Raw genomic sequence first — 21,051 nt, forward strand, 5'->3', positions numbered from 1 at the left:
GGATCTTGAGACTTGCATAGATTTGCTTCTTCTAGACATGGTGGATTTCGATTTCATATTGAGGATGGACTAGTTATCACCTTACCATGCTATCTTGTACTGTCATACCAAGACTGTGACCTTAGCTTTGCCGGGTTTGCCTCGTTTAGAGTGGAGAGGGACTCCTAGTCATTCTACTCGTAGTGTTATCTCTTATGTGAAGGCTGGGCGTATGGTCGAGAAGGGGTGTTTGGCCTATTTGGCATATGTACGTGATTCTAGTGCTGAGATTCCTTCTATTGATTCTGTGCTTGTTGGTCGTGAGTTCGCTGATATATTTCCTTCAGACCTGCCGGGTATGCCACCCGACATGGATATTGACTTTTACATTGATTTGGCCCTGGGCACTCAGCCTATTTCTATCCCGCAGTATCGTAGGGCCCCGCCTGAGTTGAAAGAGTTGAAGGAGTAGTTGCAAGACTTGCTTGAGAAGGGTTTCATTAGACCCAGTATTTCGCCTTGGGGTGCACTGGTGTTGTTTGTTAAGAAGAAGGATGGATCGATGAGAATGTGTATTGATTACCGGTAGTTGAACAAGGTTACAATCAAGAATAAATATCCATTGCCAAGGATTGATGATTTGTTTGATCAGCTTCAGGGTGCCAAGGTATTTTTGAAGATTGATTTGAGATATGGCTACCATCAGTTGAGAATTAGGGCATCCGACGTCCCTAAGATAGCTTTCCGCACTCGGTACAGACATTATGAGTTTTTGGTGATGTCATCCGGGGTTGACAAATGCCCCAGTAGCTTTTATGGATTTGATGAACCGAGTGTTCAGGCCTTATTTGGACTCATTTGTGATAGTCTTCATTGATGATATTTTGATTTATTCCATAAATTGTTTATACATTTGATTTATCAAATGTTTAACATAGTCTTCTCGAGTCTATGTTAATTTACTGAAGGCAAAACCTTAACGTACGAAAAAATGCGAGATGTAGCATCCTTCCCCCCTTAGAAACATTCATCCTCGAATGTCTACTCTTGGATACTTTGGGATCTTTTCCGTACAATAGACTAAAACCACGCAGCCATAAAACGTACTATATATGCTATACTTGGCCTCACGTAGCTGTATATTAGAAATTTGTAAAGTCAAAAATAAGAGCTTACCGGAGAACCTACTGGCCTGAATAAGGTTGTGCTGAGGTATCCCATCTCGAGCCATATTCCAGTTTTAAATAGGTAGGGGTATTTAGACTTCATTTCTTCCTCTGTTTCCCACGTCATCTCTTACACCTTCTTACTTTTCCATAGAACCTTCATGGATGCTATGTCCTTATTTTGTAGCTTGCGGATTTGTCGGTCTAGGATGACAATCAGAATTTCCTCGTATGACAAGTCCTCTGTAATCTGTACATCATTCATGGGCACCATTCGGGTAGGATCACCAATGCACTTTCGTAACATAGATACGTAAAATACCGGATGGACAGACTCCAATTCCGAGGGCAATTCTAACTTATAAGCTACTTGGCCCACTCTCTGAATGATCGTATAAGGTCCAATATACTGTGGGCTAAGTTTGCCTTTCTTCCCAAACCTCATCGCACCTTTCATAGGTGATACCTTTAATAATACCCAGTCATCAAACCTGATGTCACGACCCCGATTCGCCCTCCGTGAACCATCGTGATGTCACCTAGTCTCTACGACTAGGTAAGCCTAACAAATGCGGAAAATAAACGAAACTTGCGGAAGAAATAATCAAAAACCAAAAATAACCAAACAAAAGAATATTTAAAATGCCACCTGGCATATACAATGCAACTTCTCAGAATCTAATTCACTATCCCAAAACTCGGAAACTCACGGAAAATAAACCTTTGGAATATCTAGCAGTCTAACTACAAATATCTAAAAAGAAAGAAAATACAGAAGGGCAATGTTTAACAACTAGAATAGAAAGGGACTTCTCGGTCTGTGGACGCGGGAGATGTACCTCAAAGTCTCTACAGCAGTCGCCTCCCTCAAGGATGGTAGGCTTGAGTAGCGGTACCTGGATCTGCACATGAAAAACATGCGCAGAAGGGTTGTGAGTACACCATAGTGGTACTCAGTAAGTGCAAGCCTAACCTCGGTTGGGTAGTGATGAGGAAGGTCAGGGCCTGTCATGACCCTAACCCGGACCCAGTAGTGATGGTGCCTCTCGTGAAGACAAGGCTAACCAACTATTCTCAATTCAACGTTAAACAGTTAAACAACAATAAAATAGCCTAAACCATGATTAATAATATGAAGTAGCAGATAATATCAATAAAATGTGGAAGTAAAACCCAACACAACCCTAATCGGGGTGTCACTAGTCATGAGCATGTATAAGTCATAATACAATCCACCAAGTCTATAAACTAGTACAACTATCTGAAAAGAAAGATAGAACAGATAAATGAGTAGAGACACGAGGCTGCGAACGCCAACAACTACCTCGTGAACTCCGAATGTCCGCCTGAAGCTGGAGGGATTAGCACTCGGGGGCAGAACCAGCTACGCCTGAATCTGCACACAGGGTGCAGGGAGTAAAGTGAGTATTCCAACTCAGTAAGTAACAAATGTAAATAAAGACTGAAAGCAAGAAATCATGTAAGGCACAAAGCATTCCATAATGAAGAAGTAAAACCATTTAAAATCAGTAAATCAGTGAAAGATAGGTAAAATCCTTTAACTCAAATGTGTTTTCATGAAAAGACTTTTTCGATACTTAAGCAGGTAATTGACAATCAATTATGAAAAGTAAACACATAAAAGCTCGCCTCTCGGGCACAGTATCAACAAATCCGCCCCTCGGGCAACATCTCAGAACAGTACCAGCCACTCGGGCAATCACATAGAACAATACCAGTCCCTCGGGCTCAATCTCACATCACAATGGGTACCCGCACTCACTGGGGGTGTGCAGACTCCTGTAGGAGCCCCTTACGGCCCAAAAGCAATAACAAGCCATCTCGTGACATCAAAACTAGGCCCTCGGCCTTATATTAATCAAGTCACCTCATGGCATACATATCTTAGGCCATCGGCCTCATATCAGTATCAGTATTTCTTCACAACATAGGCCCTCAGCCTTACTCAGTCAAAAAATCCTCACAAGCCACTCTGGCAACAGTAAAAACAATGTTTCTCAGCCCAAACATCATTTAAAATATCATTTAAGTAATAAAACCGAGTAAACATGGCTATGTATGAAAATAGTGGTAAAATAGCATGGCTGAGTTCAAATATAAAGTCAAAGAGTGAGGAATATCAGTAAAAAGCCCCGAAGGGTTCAAACAGTTGGCATTCAGCCCAAATATGGCATTCAGCCTAAATAATGATGATAGCAAATAGTTTTCAATTGAATACGCGGTAAATCATCAATCGGGACGGACCAAGTCACAATCCCCATTAGTGCACAACCCCATGCTCGTCATCAAGCGTGTGTCTCACCTCAATATAGCACTACGACGTGCAAATCTGGGGTTTCAAACCGTCAGAACATCATTTACAATCATTACTCACCTCGAACTGGCTAAATCTCTAGCTCGCGACGCCTTTGCCCCTCGAATCGGCCTCCACGCGCGTCGAATCTATCCAAAATCAGAACGAGGACGTCAAAATATGCTAAGGGAATGAAGCCCAAGCGAAAACAATCAATAAAGGGCACAAATCTCGAAATTACCAAAACCTAACCCCCAGGACCACGTCTCGAAATTCAATAATTTTCACACCATTAGATTCCTTATCTCCCCACGAGTTCATATATATCAAAAGTTATAAAATCCGACCCCAAATGGTCCTTCAAATCCACAATAAAATGTCTAAGTTTCCAAGCCCTAGTTCCCCAATTTCAACCTTTGATTTCCATAATTTCTAGCTCTAATCCATGAAATAATAACATAGGAACGAGTTTTTGGTCCGAATTCCTTACCTCAATGAAGTTCTCTTGAAATCCCTCTCTCAAATCGCCCAAAAAGCTCCAAGGCCAAAGTCAAAAATGGTGAAATAGCTCAAATTCGCGAAATGAAATAACTTATATATTCTGCCCAGTTGTTCTGCATCTGTGGCACAATAGCCGCTTTTGCGGTACCGAATATGCGGTCTTTCCTCTGCTTCTGCGGAAATCACTTAATGGGCAAAATCGGCATCTGCGGTCAACTCTCCGCACCTGCGACTCTGCAGGTGCGGTCAAACTACAGCATCCGCGGTCCCCAAACCGCAGGTGCAAAAACACCAGAAGCAGCAAGGTTCAGCAGCTGCAATAACATCTCAACTTCTCCGTTAACTACCCAAAATCACCTCGAGGCCCCCGGGAACTCAACCAAAAGCACAAACATATTTCAATACCTTATTCAAACTTTTTCCAATCAACAAAACACCTCAGACAATATTAAATCACCCAAAACACATCGGATTTAAGCCAAACTTCCTAAAATCTTCCAAATCACGCTTTCGATCAAAAACCCAACCAAACTACGTCCGAATAACCTGAAATTTTGCACACACATCCCAAATGACTTAACAAAGCTACTGAAACCCTCGGAATTCCATTCCAACCCCTATATCAAAATCTTGCCTACCAACCGAAAATTGCCAAAATATCAACTTCGCCAATTCAAGCCTAAATCTACTCCGAACCTCCAAAACTCATTTCGATCATGCTCCTAAGTCATAAATCACCTCCCGAAGCTAACCGAACCATCAGAACTCACATCCGAGCCCTCTAACACATAACTTAACATTCGGTTGACTTTTCCAACTTAAACTTTCTTAAAAGAGACGAAATGTCTCAAACCTTACCAAAATCATCCCAGATTCGATCCGACCAACCCGATACCATATAACATGGATAAACAAAGCATAAAGAAGCAGAAATGGGGGAAACAGAGTGGAACTTATGAGATGACTGGCCGGGTCGTCACAGGGCCCTACTGAGGTTAAATAAAATATAAATATCAACAATATAGAACATAACAGTATAAATAAGTACAGTAGTAAAATAACACAGGATGTACAGGACAACAACAACTATATAGAAACAAGGTAGGCACGGAAAAGAAATTCAGCTCAATACCAATAATAACAACCGAGGATCTGCCAAGATACCGTCCTGTAGTCCCATATGTACATAACCAATGGATCTCCCTGAATCCCGTCCCGTACTCCAACTCATAGTGCGTGTGGATCTACTAGAATCCCGTTCCATAATTCCAAATATAAATACCTAGTACTGGGAGAATCTACCGGGTGCATTCCCGTAGTTCCATATAACTGTGTAGGGCGGTCTACCAGAATCCCACATCCGTAGTCCCAAAATAAACAGACAAGGGGGAGCTGCCGGAATCCTACATTCGTAGTCCCAAAATAAACAGACAAGGGGGATCTACTGGAATCCCTCATCCGTAGTCCCAAACAAAATACACACCAACAACAGGAAGATATACAGAAATGGCAAAATTTCATATTAAGGCAATAAGTGATTCTAGCCTAGCATGCTGCACAGAATTCAGGTTAGGCAGGTTGAGCAAATAAGGCAATTAAGTCACTTAGATATGCTTTCCTAATCTAACAACAGGCTTAATAGTACAAGTAATAGGAACAAGAAAGGAAACATACTAGTAATTACGTAAAGAAAATCGGATTTCCAACAAATAGCACAAGTACGCACTCGTCACCTCACGTACAAGGCATTTCAGTTACCAAATATACCAATCCTAAGGGGAAGGTTCCCCACACAAGGTTAGACAAGCCGCTTACCTCGAACCGGCTCAAAATCAATCTGAAACCACGCTCTTGCTACGAGTACTCGACTCCAAATTGCCTAAATATAGCCAATTCAATTGCATAATGTAAATAACACTTCAAGTAACTGATTCTACAATTAAATTCTAAGCTAATACGCGAAATTATGTAAAATGACCAAAACGCCCCTCGGGTCCACGTCTCGGAATTGGGTGAAATTTATATTTCCAGAAACCTCACACTCTCACGAGTTCAGTCATATCAAAACTACAAAAATCGGACCTTAATTTGTCATACAAATCAATCACTCAAAGGTCTCCAATTAGACAAGCCCTAACCCCTCCAACCCCCCCCCCAATTACCACTGATTTTCCTTATTTTTTCGTGCTTAAATTGAAAAAAATCATTCCAATAACGAGTTTAGGGACCAAAGACCTTACCCCAATGAACTCCTCTGAAAATCACTCTTGAAAAGTGCTCCCCAAGCTTCTTCCCATTTTGAAAGATGAAAAATGGCTAAATTTCGCGAAGGCAAGAATTTATATGTTCTGCCCAGCGATTTCCGCATTTGCAGCCAAGCGACCGCATTTGCAGTCCCGCTTCTGCGGAGCCAAGGTCATATCTGTGACTTTTCATTAAAGGGCCAGCTTCCGCATCTGCGACTCCCAATCCGCAAATGCGTTACCGCTTCTACAGTATTACCACCGCTTTTGCGGTTCCTAAAGGAATGACCAAATTCCGCTTCTGCGACCACTGAGCCGCTTCTGCAGCGATGCACCTGTGGAACCCAAACCACAGGTGCGGTTATGACAGAACCAATAGCTGAAGCTGCAACTCTAACTCCAAAATCTTTCCGTCAACCATCCGAATTCATCCCGAGGCCTATGGGACCTCAACCAAAGGCACCAACAAGTCACAAACCACTATCCAAACTTGTACCAATCCTTAGAACACCTACAACAACGTCGAAACCTCGAATTAACCATGGATTCAAGCGTAAGAACTCCAAAATTCTCAAAATACGCTTTCGATCAAAAAGTCTATCAAACCTCGTCTGAATGATTTGAAATTTTGCACACACGTTACATTCAACACTACGAAGCTACTTTAACTTCCAGAATTACATTCCGGCCCTCGGATCAAAATCTCACCATCGGACCGGAAACTTCAAAAATTCAACTTTTGGCATTTCAAGCCTAAATTAGCCACAGACCTCCAAAATAAAATCTGAACAAGCCCCTAGGCCCGAAATCACATAACGGAGCTAACAAAACCATCAGATTTCCATTCCGAGCCCGTCTTCGCACTGTTCCGACTATGGTCAACTTTCTAACACGGTCGACTATGATTCCCAAGTTTAAGCTCTCATTTAGGGACTAAGTGTCCCAAAACTCACTGAAACTCAAAATCAAATGTCCCGACAAATTAAAATAGCACAAATAAACTTGGGGAAAGCATTTAATAGGGGATCGGGGCATTAATTCTTAAGACGACCGGCTGGGTCGTCACATCCTCATACACTTAAACATTCGTTCATCCATGAACGAGCATAAAGACATACCTAAAGTAGTGAAAAGAGGAGGGTAATGGTTGCGCATATCCTGCTCGATCTCCCAGGTCGCCTCCTCGACCGGCTGACCCCGCCACTGAACCTTTATGGATGCAACGTTCTTAGACCTCAGCTTTCTAACCTGCCTGTCCAATATTGCCACTGGCTCCTCAACATAGGATAGATCCTTGTCCAACTGGACTGAACTAAAATCCAACACGTGCAACGGATCACCGTGATACCTCCGAAGCATAGAAACATAGAATACCGAATGAACCACGGCCAAGCTGGGAGGTAAGGCAAGCTCATAAGCAACCTCCCCAACACGCCTTAATATCTCAAAAGGGCCAATAAATCTCGGACTCAACTTTCCTTTCTTCCCGAATCTCATAATGCCCTTCATAGGCAAAACCCGGAGTAGAACCCGCTCTCCAACCATATAGGAAACATCATAAACCTTCCGGTCTGCGTAACTCTTCTGTCTGGACTGGGCTGTGCGGAGTCTATCCTGAATCACCTTAACCTTCTCCAAAGCATCCTGGACCAGGTTTGTGCCCAACAATCTTGCCTCACGTGGCTCAAAAGAACCCATCGGGGATCTACCGTCTCCCATATAAAGCCTCATACAGCGCCATCTGAATGCTGGGCTGATAGCTGTTGTCGTAAGCAAACTCCGCCAATGACAAAAACTAATCCCAAGACCCTCCAAACTCAATCACACACACATAAAGCATATCCTCAAGAATCTGAATAGTGCGCTAGGACTACCCGTCCGTCTGAGGGTGAAATGTTGTACTCAACTCCACCTGAGTACCCAACTCATGCTGAATGGCCCTCCAGAACCATGATGTAAACTGAGTACCTCTATCAGAAATGATGGACACTAGAATACCATGCAAACGAACAATCTCCCGGATATAAATCTCCACCAACCACTCCAAGGAATAAGTAGTACATATAGGAATAAAGTGAGCGAACTTGGTCAGCCGATCCACAATCACCCAAATAGCATAGAACTTTCTCAAAGTCCATGGGAGCCCAACTACAAAGTCCATAGTGATCCACTCCCACTTCCATTCTAGAATCTCTATCTGCAGAAGAAACCCACCTGGTCTCTGGTGGTCATACTTCACCTGCTGACAGTTGAGACACTAAGCTACAAATCCAACTATATCCTTCTTTATCTGCCTCCACCAGTAGTGCTGCCTCAAATCTTGATACATCTTCGCAGAACCCGAATGAATGGAATACCTTGAGCTATGGGCCTCCTCCAGAATCAACTCCCGAACCTATTAACATTGGGTAAACAAATCCGACCCTGCATCCTCAATACCCCATCAATACCAATAGTCACATCTCTGGCATCACCATGCTAAAACTTGTCCTTGAGGACAAGCAAATGAGGGTCATCATACTGCCACTCCCTGATACGATCAAATAGGGAAGACCGAGAAACCACGCAAGCTAGAACCCGACTAGGCTCCGAAAGATCCAATCACACAAACTAGCTAGCTAAGGCCTAAACATCCATCGCCATAGGCCTCTCCGATGCTGGTAAATAAGCCAAACTCCCCAAACTCTCCGCCCGACGGCTCAAAGCATCGACCACCACATTGGCCTTGCTCGGGTGATACAAAATAGTGATGTCACAGTCCTTCAACAACTCTAACCACCTCATCTGGCGCAAATTTAGATCCTTTTACTGAACAAGTGCTATAAGCTCCGATGGTCAGTATAAATCTCACAGGGAACCCCGTATAAATAATGGCGCCAAATCTTCAAGGTGTGAACAATGGCAGCTAACTCAAGGTCGTGAACATGGTAGTTCTTCTTATGTATCTTCAACTATCTAGACATGTAGGCAATCGCCCTACCATCCTGCATCAACACCGCTCCGAGGCCAACCCTCGAGCCATCACAATAGACCATATAAGACCCCGAACTTGTAGGCAGTATCAAAATTGGGGCTGTTGTTAAAGCTATCTTGAGCTTCTAGAAGCTCGCCTTACACTTCTCCGTCCACTGGAATGGAGCACCCTTCTGGGTCAACCTAGTCATAGGGGCAGCAATCGATGAAAACCCCTCCACAAAACGACAGTAGTAGCCCGCCAAACCAAGGAAACTACGGATCTCGGTAACTGCGGATGGTATGGGCCAACTCTACACGACCTTTATCTTCTTCGAATCCACCTGGATACATTCACTTGATACCACGTGGCCTAAGAATGCCACTGAATCCAACCAAAAATCACATTTCAAGAACTTAACATATAACTTCTTCTCCCTTAGAGTCTGAAGCACAGTCCTCAGGTGTTGCTCATGATCTTCTTGACTCCGGAAATACACCAGAATATCATCAATAAAGACAATGACGAACGAGTCAAGATACGGACGGAACACACTGTGCATCAAATGCATAAAGGCTGCTGGGATATTGGTCAGCCCAAATGACATAACAAGGAACTCGTAATGACCATACCAAGTCCTGAACAGTCTTCGGGATATCTGGCTCCCGAATCGTCAATTGATGGCAACCTGAGTGCAAGTCAATTAGAGAAAACACCCATGCGCCCTGAACCTGATCAAACAAATCATCAATACGAGGCAAATGATAATGGTTCTTCACTGTAACCTTGTTTAACTGGCGATAATCAATACACATACGCACATAACCATCTTTTTTCTTCACAAACAAGATAGGAGCACCCCAAGGTGATACACTGGGCCAAATAAAACCATCAAGCAATTCCTACAACTGATCCTTCAACCCCTTAAACTCAAGAGGAGCCATAAAATACGGAGGAATAGAAATGGGCTGAGTGCCCGGCAACAGATCAATGCCATAATCAATATCTCTATCAGGCGACATGTCTGGAAGATCAGCTGGAAACACATCGGAAAAATCTCGTACTACTAGAACTGAATTGACTAAAGGGGTATCAATACTAACATCTCTCACATAAGTTAATACGCGTCACACCCCTTCTCAACCATACGCTGAGCTTTAAGAAAAGCAATAACTCTATTGGGAGTGTGATCTAAAGTACCCCTCTACTCAACACGCGGTACACCTAGCATGGCCAGCATCACGGTTTTGACGTGATGATTAAGAATAAAATAATGGGGCGGCAACCCGTCCATGCCCAAGATAATATAGAAGTCAACCATACTAAGTAACAATAAATCGGCTCTGGTCTCAAAACCACTAAGAGCAACAAAACACGACCAATAGATGCGGTCCACAACAAGAGAATCTCTCACAGGAGTAGAAACATAAACAGGGGAACTCAAAGAATCTCGAGATATACCCAAATGCAGAGTAAAATAAGAAGACACATAAGAATAAGTAGATCCTGGATCGAATAGAACCGATGCATCTCTGTGGAAACCAATATAATACATGTGATGACAGAATTAGAGGTAACAACCTCGGTACGGACAGGAAGGGCATAGTATCTGGCCTGGCCTCCCCCTCTAGGGCAACCTCTACCTCCCTGACCTCTACCACTAGCTGGCTGAGCAGGTGGGGTAGCAACTGGAACTATAACTATAGCCTGAGAACTCTGCGAGGCATGCTGTGGCTGAGAAGTCTACGGAGGTGCACCCCTCCCAAGTCTAGGGCAATCCTTCACTATATGACATATGTCACCACACTCAAAACAAGCTCTGGGAGGATGTGGTGGCTATGAATGGCTCCGGCCAGGTCTGCTAGATTGACCTCAAAAATCACTCCGCGCGAAAGGTGCTATAGATACCAGAGGTGCATAATATGGCTCCTGAGGTCCAAGAGGAGCTGGAATACCACTAGCTGCTGGAAGAGCTGAATGAACAGGGCGACTCATATAACCCCTACCTTGATGACCTACAGTTGGGGTACGGGCACCAGAACAATGGCCCAACTCTCGAGACCTCTTGGACTCCCTCTCCTCTCTCTCCCTAGCATGCATACCCTCAATCCTCCTGGCAATGCTCACTACCTGCTGATAAGAAATATCCATCTCCAACTCATGAGCCATGCTAGACCTGATGCTGGGAATAAGGCCCTCAATAAACAGGTGAACCCTCTCGCGAACAGTAGAAACCAAGGCTGGTGCATGCCTAGCCAAACTGGTGTAATGGACAGCATACTCTAAGACAGTCATAGGACCCTAGCGCAAATGCTCAAACTCTACGTGCCATGCGTTCCTGAGGCTTTGAGGAACATACTCTCTCAGGAACAGATCTGAAAACTAAGTCCAAGTCAGTGAAGCAGCCTCATCCGGACTGTCTAACTCATAGGTGCGCCACCACTCGTAGGCAGCTCCTCGAAGCTGGAAAGTAGTGAAGGAAACCCCGCTCGATCCTGATATACCCATGATACGGAGAATGTGGTAACTCTCATCTAGAAATCCTGGAGCATCCTCCAATGCTAGACCGTTGAATACAGCAGGCTTGTACCTCTTGAACCTCACAAGCCTCAGCTCCTCCTCCTCGGAAGCCGCTGCCCTATCTTCGAGCTGAGCTGGCACTGCAGGCGATACAAGAATAATCTCAGGGACCTACTCAACATGCACTCGCTGCTCAGGAGTGCGGGCAGCGGGAGTCTGTGCTCCTCCCCCAGCCTGAGATGTAGCTGCAGCAAGGGGAAGCAACCCTGCCTGAGCCAGTACATGCTCATGAACTGTGCTAGAGTCTCCTGAAGAGCTGGAGTAGTAGTAGCAATAGGCGTGTGAGGTGCGTGGACTCCAGCTGGAACTGCTAGTGGTACCTCAGCGGCAGCTCACAAAGGTGCTCTGGCTGCACCACGTGTGCGTCCTCAGCCTCTACCCTAGCCTTTGACGACTGCAGTAGGGGGCGCGAGTGCCTGATAATCTCGGGTAGCACGTGTCCTCACCATTTGTGAGAGAATAGAATATAGAAGTTTAGAATTGTGATACCAAAATATCACATGACAAGGAAATCAAATGAAGTGGAATTTTCCTAACAGTTACATAACCTCTCGTAGATAAGTACAAACGTCTCTGTACCGATCAGCGAGACTCTAATAAACTAGCTTGACTCCTATGAACCTAGAGCTCTGATACTAACTTGTCACAACCCAGGTTCGCCCTTCGTGAACCATCGTGACAGCACCTAGTCTGTACGACTAGGTAAGCCTAACAAATGCAGAAAATAAACAAAACTTGCGGAAGAAATAATCAAAAGCCAAAAAATAACCAAACGAAACAATATTTAAAATGACGCTTGACATATACAACGCAACTTCTCAAAACCTAATACACTATCCCAAAACTTAGAAACTCATGGAAGCACAAGCCTTTGGAATATCTAACAGTCAAACTCCAGAATATCTAACAAGAAAGAAAATATAGAAGGGCAATGTTTAACAGCTAGAATAGAAAGGGACTTCTCGGTCAACGGACGAGGCAGATGTACCTCGAAGTCTCTAATGTAGTCGTCTCCCTCAATGATGGTAGGCCTGAGTAGCGGTACCTGGATCTGCACATGAAAAATATGCACAGAAGGGGAATGAGTACACCACAGCGGTACTCAGTAAGTGCCAAGCCTAACCTCGGTTGGGTAGTGACGAGGAAGGTCAGGGCCCTACTGAGGTTAAATAAAATATAAGATCAACAGTATAGAACAGAACGGTATAAATAAGCACAATAGTAAAATAACACAGGATATACAGGACAACAACAACTATACAGAAAAAAGGTAAGCACGAAAAAGAAATATATCTCAGTACCGATAATAACAACCGGCGATCTCCCAGGATATCGTCCTATAGTCCCAGATGTACATAACCAATGGATCTCCCGGGATCCCATCCCATAGTCCAACTCATAGTGCGCGGGGATCTACCAGAATCTCATTCCGTAGTCCCAAATCTAAATATCCAGTACTGGGGGAATCTACCAGGTGCATTCCTGTAGTTCCATATAACTGCGCAGAGGGATCTACTGGAATCCCACATCCGTAGTCCCAAAATAAAAAAATAAGGGGGAGCTACCGGAATCCCATATTCGTAGTCCCAAAATAAACAGACAAGGGGGAGCTACCGGAATCCCACATCCGTAGTCCTAAAATAAATACACTGCAGCAACATGAACATATACAGAAATGGCAAAATTTCATAATGAGGCAACAAGTGATTCTAGCCTAGCATGCTGCACAGAATTCAGGTAAGGCAGGTTGAGCAACTAAGGCAATTAAGTCACTTAGATATGTTTTCCTAAGCTAACACCATGCTTAATAGTGTAAGTAATAGAAACATGAAAGGAAACATACTAGTAATTACTTAAAGGAAATCGGATTTCCAACAAATAGCACAAGTACACACTCATCACCTCTTGTACAAGGCATTTCAGTTACCAAATATACCAATCCCAAAGGGAAGGTCCCCCAAACAAGGTTAGACAAGCCATTTACCTCGAACTGGCTCAAAATCAATCCGAAACCACGCTCTTGCCACGAGTACTCGACTCCAAATGGCCCAAATATATCCAATTCAATTGCATAATATAAATAACACTTCAAGTAACTGATTCTACAATTAAATTCAAAGCTAATATGCAAAATTATGTAAAATGACCAAAATTCCCCTCGGGCCCACGTCTCGGAATTGGGTAAAATTTATATTTCCAGAAACCTCGCACACTCACGAGTTCGGTCATATCAAAAGTACCAAAATCGGACCTCAATTTGTCCCTCAAATCATCACTCAAAGGTCTCCAACTAGACAAGCCCTACCCCCCTCCCCCCATAATTACCACTGATTTTCCTTAATTTTTCGTGCTTAAATTGATAAAAATCTTTCCTATAACGAGTTTAGGGACCAAAGACCTTACCCCAATGAACTCCTCTGAAAATCTCTCTTGGAAAGTGCTCCCCAAGCTTCTTCCCGTTTTGAAAAAGATGAAAAATGGCTAAATTTCGCGAAGGCAAGAATTTATATGTTTTGCCCAGCGATTTCCGCATTTGCTGCCAAGGGACCGCATCTGCTGTCCCGCTTCTGCGGATCCAAGGTCGCATCTGTGACTTTTCATTAAAGGGCCAGCTTCCGCATCTACAACTCACAATCCGCAGATGCGGTACCGCTTCTGTGGTATTACCACCGCTTCTGTGGTTCCTGAAGGAATGACCAAATTCCTCTTCTGCGGCCACTGAGCCGCTTCTGCGGTGATGCACCTACGGAACCCAAACCGCAGGTGCGGTTATGATAGAACCAACAACTGAAGCTGTAACTCTAACTCCAAAATCTTTCCGTCAACCATCCGAATTCATCCCGAGGCCTCCAGGACCTCAACCAAAGGCACCAATAAGTCACAAACCACTATCCAAACTTGTACCAATCCTTAAAACACCTACAACAACATCGAAACCTCGAATTAACCATGGATTCAAGCCTAAAAACTCCAAAATTCTCAAAATACGCTTTCGATCAAAAAGTCTATCAAACCTCGTCCGGATAACTTGAAATTTTTCAAACACGTCACATTCAATGCTACGAAGCTACTCCAACTTCCGGAATTCCATTCCGACCGTCAGATCAAAATCTTACCATCGGACCGAACACTTCAAAAATTCAAGTTTCGGCATTTCAAGCCAAAATTAGCCACGGACCTCCAAAATAAAATCCAAACACGCCTTAGGCCCAAAATCACCTAAGGAAGTTAACGGAATTATCGGATTTCCATTCCGAGGCCGTCTTCACACTATTCTGACTACGGTCAACTTTCCTACACTTAAGCTCTCATTTAGGGACTAAGTGTCCCAAAACTCCCCGAAACTCAAAAATGAACGTCCCAGCAAATCAAAATAGCAAAAATAAACTCGGGGAAAGTAGTTAATAGGGGATCAAGGCATTAATTCTTAAGACAACCGACCAGATCGTCACACCTGAACTCTAAATCTCGTCGCCGCACGTTAGAATAGGACTGCTGACGACTCTGAGCTGTCAATAGTCTCTCCGGATAAGCTTTACTTTTTCTATGGCCTACAGAACTAGGTCTGGCCCATGCAACCCAGATTCTCCAACATCAAACCACCCTATAGGAGATCTACACTTAAGCCCATACAAAGCCTTGTATGGAGCCATCTGGATACTAGATTGGTAGCTATTATTATATGCAAACTCGATAAGAGGTAGATGTTCATCCCAACTTCTTTTAAAATCCAACACACATGCTCGTAACATATCCTCGAGCGTCTAAATGTGCGCTCGGCTTGTCCATCAGTTTGTGGATGAAAAGCTATGCTGATATTCACCTCAGTCCCTAGACCTTGCTAAAAAGACCTCCAAAAATGTGTTGTAAACTGGGCACCACGGTCAGATATAATAGATATTGGCACTCCGTATAGTCGCACTATCTCTTTAATATATAACTTTGCATAATCTTCTACTGTATATATAGATCTAACCAGTAGAAAATGAGTTGATTTCACGAGTCTATCGAATATCACACATATGGAATCAAATTTACGATGAGAACGAGGTAAACCTGCGATAAAGTCCATGTTTATCGCCTCCCATTTCCATGTCGGGATCTCTATAGTCGGCATTAGCCCTCCGGGCTTCTGAAGCTCTATTTTCACCTACTAACAACTAGTGAATTGAGCGACATACTCAACAATGTTCTTCTTCATATAGTTCCACCAATACACATCCTTAATGTCATGATACATATTTGTCGACCTAGGGTGAATTGAGTACCACGAATAATGTGCCTCTGACATACTCCTGTCTCGTAGCCCTGCTACATCTGGAACACACAAACGACTCCTATATCTGAGAACCCCATCTCCTTTGAGTTCTAAAAATGGCTTCTTTTGTTGTGGAACCCACTCTCTCAACTCGACTAACTCTGGGTCCTCATACTACCTCTCCTTTACTTCAGTTATGAGAGATGATTTTGTAGTATTTTGGAATACAACTCCTCCATTCCCAAAGTTTACTAACCGAACCCCCAAATAAGCTAATTGATGAATCTCGTTGGTTCATTGTCTCTTCTCGGCCTCTAAATGTGCTAAGCTACCCATAGATCGACGACTTAAGGCATCTGCTACAACATTAGCTTTCCCTGGATGGTAGAGAATGCTAACATCGTAATCTTTCAATAACTCAAGCCATCACCTTTGTCGCAAATTCAACTCTTTTTGCTTGAAGATATATTGCAGGCTTTTATGATATGTGAACACATCAACATGAACAACATATAAATAATGCTTCCATATCTTAAGTACATGGACAATCGCAGCTAATTCGAGGTTGTGGGTCTGATAATTCTGCTCATGCTTCTTTAATTGTCGTGAAGCATACGCAATTACTTTCCCATGTTGCACTAGGACACATCCTAACCCGACATCTGAGGCATCACAATACATGGCATAACCATATGGACCTTCTGGAAGTGCTAGAACTGGCACTGAGGTCAACTTGTTCTTAAGCTCTTGGAAACTCTGCTCACAGGCCTCTGTCCACTGAGACTTAGTTGCTTTCTGCGTCAGCTTCATTAATGGTGCTGAAAGAGAAGAAAAACCCTCTACGAACCTCCGATAATATCCTACTAAGCCTAGAAAGCTACGAATCTCTGTCAGAGTGGTAGGTCTAGGCTAGGATTTCACAGCCTCAATCTTCTGAGTGTCTACCTTTACACCTCCGTCGGATACAATGTGCCCCAAGAATGCTACGGACTTCAACCAGAACTCACATTTAGAAAACTTAGCATACAATTTATTATCGCGGAGGGTTTGGAGTACCGCTCGTAGGTGATCCACATGCTCATCCTCTGAATGTGAATAAATCAGAATATTATCAATAAAGACTATCACGAATAGATCCAAATATGGCCGGAATAATCTATTCATCAAGTCCATAAATATGGCAGGTGCATTCGTCAAACCAAAGACACGACAAGGAACTCTAAGTGGCCATATCAGCTCCTGAAGGCTGGCTTGGCAATATCTTTCTCCCGAACTCTAACCTGGTGGTAGCCTGACCTCAAATATATTATTGAAAACCATCTAGCTCCGTACAACTAATCAAACAAGTTGTCTATCCTTGGAAGTGGATATTTATTCTTAATAGTTACCTTGTTTAGTTGCCTATAATCGATACACATCCTCAGCGAGCCATCTTTCTTCTATACAAATAGTACCGGTGCACCCCACGGTGAGGTACTAGGTCTGATGAAACCTTTCTCCAGTAAATATTTTAACTGTTCCTTCAACTCCTTCAATTATGTAGGTGCAATTCTATACGGAGGGATGGATATTGGTTGCGTTCCCAGAAGCAAATCGATGCCAAAATCAATCTCTCGCTCTGGATGAATACCTGGAAGTTCATCTGGAAATACATCTGCGTACTCCTTTACTACTAGAATAGACTGAAGTATAGGTATCTCAGCATCTGCATCTTTAACTTGCACAATATGATAAATGCACCCTTTGCGATCATTTTCCTCGCCTTCAGATAGGAAATAAACCTGCCTCTGGGTATCGCTATATTACCTACCCATTCAAGGACTGTCTTACCCGAAAAATGAAATCTAGTTGTCTTTGCTCGATAATCAACTGTGGCATAACAAGCTGCCAACCAGTCCATGCCTATGATAGCATCAAAATCCAAAATCTCTAGTTCAACTAGGTCGGCTGAGGTCTGATGACCACAAACGGATATCGTACAACCTCGGTAAATGCGTCTTGCGATAATCAATTCTCCGACCGGTGTAGATACCACAAAAGGATCACTTAATATTTCAGGTACTATACCAAATTTCCTCGTGACAAATGGGGTAATACATGATAAAGTAGATCCTAGGTCTATCAAGGCATAAACATCGTGAGAACAAATGGTCAACGTACCTGTCACAACGTTTGGTGAGGACTCTTGGTCCTGTCGATCCGCTAGCGCATAGATACAATTCTGGTTACCACCTGAACTGGACCCTCTACCTCTGCCTTGACATCTACCAGCCGAAGACTTAGACTCACGCCTAAAGGATGCACGGACATAGTTGATCCTGTTGCTGAATTTGCTGGTTGCGCCATTCCCCCAAAATCTCTATTTGGGCAATCTCGCATCTTATGCCCTGGACTTCCACATGTATAAAAAGCATAGGAACCGGCTCGGCATTGTCCCAAGTGTACTCGATCGTAGATGGTACACCGTAGTGGAAATAACTCTGTCTGCCTTGAACGTCGTTGCCGCTACAAATCTGATGCTTGGGAGCTCTCACCTGGTCCTGACTAAATATAGCAGTCATACTTGTAACCATGTAGGTCTAGGTGTTCGTTCGAAGTACTGGGGCATGTAACTACCTTGAGATTGCTCCTAAGATATGGTAAATCTCATCCTCTTCCACTGCCCTGACTCAGTCCTCTTTGTATCCTGCTGCCGACGCCTCCCCCTTTCAATATTCTGGGCTAATGTCAGAATCCGAAAGATATCCATACTATCCTGCAATGCAGCGGTGGCACATGCCTCGGTCAACTCTGGGGCCAACCCTGCTATTAACCTATGGATTCTATCCCGCATAATAGCAATTATGGATGGTGCATATCTGGCCAATGAGTCAAAACGGAGACTATATTCTCGAACACTCATATTGACTTGCTTAAGGGCTATAAATTGATCGAGTCGGGCCTATCGGATCTCTCATGGTATGTACTGGTCAAGGAAGGCATATGATATATTCTCCCAAATAGCAGGAGGTGCATCACATCCCCTTGACCTTTCCCATCCCTCATACCAAAGGATGGCTATATCTCGTAGTCGAAAAGCTGCTAACTCAACCGCCTTTTTCTCCATGGCATGCATAACCCGAAAGATCCTATGAATCTGATCTATGAAATCCTACGGGTCCTCTCTCTGATTTGTCCCCGTGAACTCTGGGGATTTAAAGCAATAAACTCTCATACCCTTGAACTCCTAGATCCCTCAGAAGGTCCTGCACTAACGGATTCCCTAGACTATTATTGGGTAGCTACCAACTGTGCCAACAAATGCACCGCACTTCTCAAGTCCTGGTCTGATGGAAGCGGAGGGGGAACTGGATGTGCGGTCCCCCTAGGAATCTCCTCAGGTGGTGGAGGAGCTAGTAATCGTTGGGTAGGGGTCTCTCCCCGCGACTCCGATTGGGCCCCATCTGCTGGGGGTACCCTACTAGTCCCCTCACCTACTGTTGTTTCTCTCCTCTGACTAGACGTAGTCTTCCTAGTTACCGTCATATGTGCATGCAAACGTCAACACGTAAGTTTAACTCAAATTTTCTATAACTCAGTGCTACACATGATTTAGATTTGAAAGAAGGGTAACCAACTCCTAAATGCCCTGTAGTCCCCTAGTTATATAATGTGGTGCACCACACATTTATAAACAAGACCCTACTAGATACGGCTTGTAGACTCCCTAGGACAGAACTGCTCTAATACCACTTTTGTCATGCCCCGAGCCCGGGGGCGAGATCGGCACCTAGTGTCTCATCTATCCTTGCATACCACTTGCGACTAAGAGACTCTGGACATGTTATGTCATAATTTGGCTATGGGCCACATTGCAAGATAATGTGCGATGAAAAATATAACTAAATGGAGACTGACACTGACTAATGTCAACATAAAGCTGGGCCGGCAAGGCCGCCATAATTATACAACTGACAGGCCAACAAAATATACGTACAGTGCCTACAAGCCCAACATACTACACTAACCGACAGGATATGTCTACAATCCTCTACTGATAGATGTACTGTGATCGGACCAGGGCCCAAACCTACCCATAGACTATCTAAATATATACACAAGATATACACCACACTACTAGACCAGGAAACTCCTAAAGAAGGGGAGCTTACTGATAAAGCTGAACTCGGGCAACACCTACTGAGGAGGTCTACCCGTTTGTCTGTCTGAACCTGCACGCATGAAATGCAGCGCTCCTAGAAAGGGACATCAATACGAAATAATGTACCGAGTATGTAAGGCAATATACTGAAAGCTGAAATATAAATCATGATATAATAACTGAAAACAACTGGGGATCAAATATAATTTGAAGATATGCTCATCAGCTAATACTGACTCAACTCTCTCAATATCGTGAGTAAAATAGCTGTCCAGTCCTATAAGGCTCGGTATATATATATATCTGTTCTGCCGTAGTAGGCTTGCTCCTAAGAGCTCGGCCATACTAGGCTCTGTATCTCGACCAATTGGGCTCGCTTATAGGCGCTCGGCCACAGCAGGCTCGGTATATAACTTACCATTTGATTAGATGTTGCCCAATATGGGTCTGCCCATCGATTATAGCTCAATGGTAATGAAAATAATTTAATACTATATATATAAACTCTTTGCTCTCTTGATTGGAATAAGAAAATACTTAATTGAATATGAAGTCCCGGTAAGGAGAACATTGTAACTTACAAAACTGGAAAAATATAAGCAATTTGCGAGACTAGGAAAATATATGTAAATTTCGGGATACAAATTTTTCTTTATGCCTCGTTATCAAACTTGTGTAATGACGAGATCATGCAAAATGATGGAAGAACTTAGCCTTAACATGCCTATTTCTTGAATTATTTAAATGAATCTGCTTCTGCGAAATATGGACAAAATTACACTTGGATTGAAACGAAACTTTTCTGCTTCTAACGTTTTATGAGCCAAGAATGGATTTAAGCTCAAATTGGTTCCAATGTTTTTGAAGATTGCTTTCAAGATTCTGTTTCTACCATTTTTTGGCTTGAATTTCTTTT

Source organism: Nicotiana tabacum, chromosome 5 (assembly GCF_000715075.1).
Source record: "Nicotiana tabacum cultivar K326 chromosome 5, ASM71507v2, whole genome shotgun sequence".
Classification (NCBI taxonomy): Eukaryota; Viridiplantae; Streptophyta; class Magnoliopsida; order Solanales; family Solanaceae; genus Nicotiana; species Nicotiana tabacum.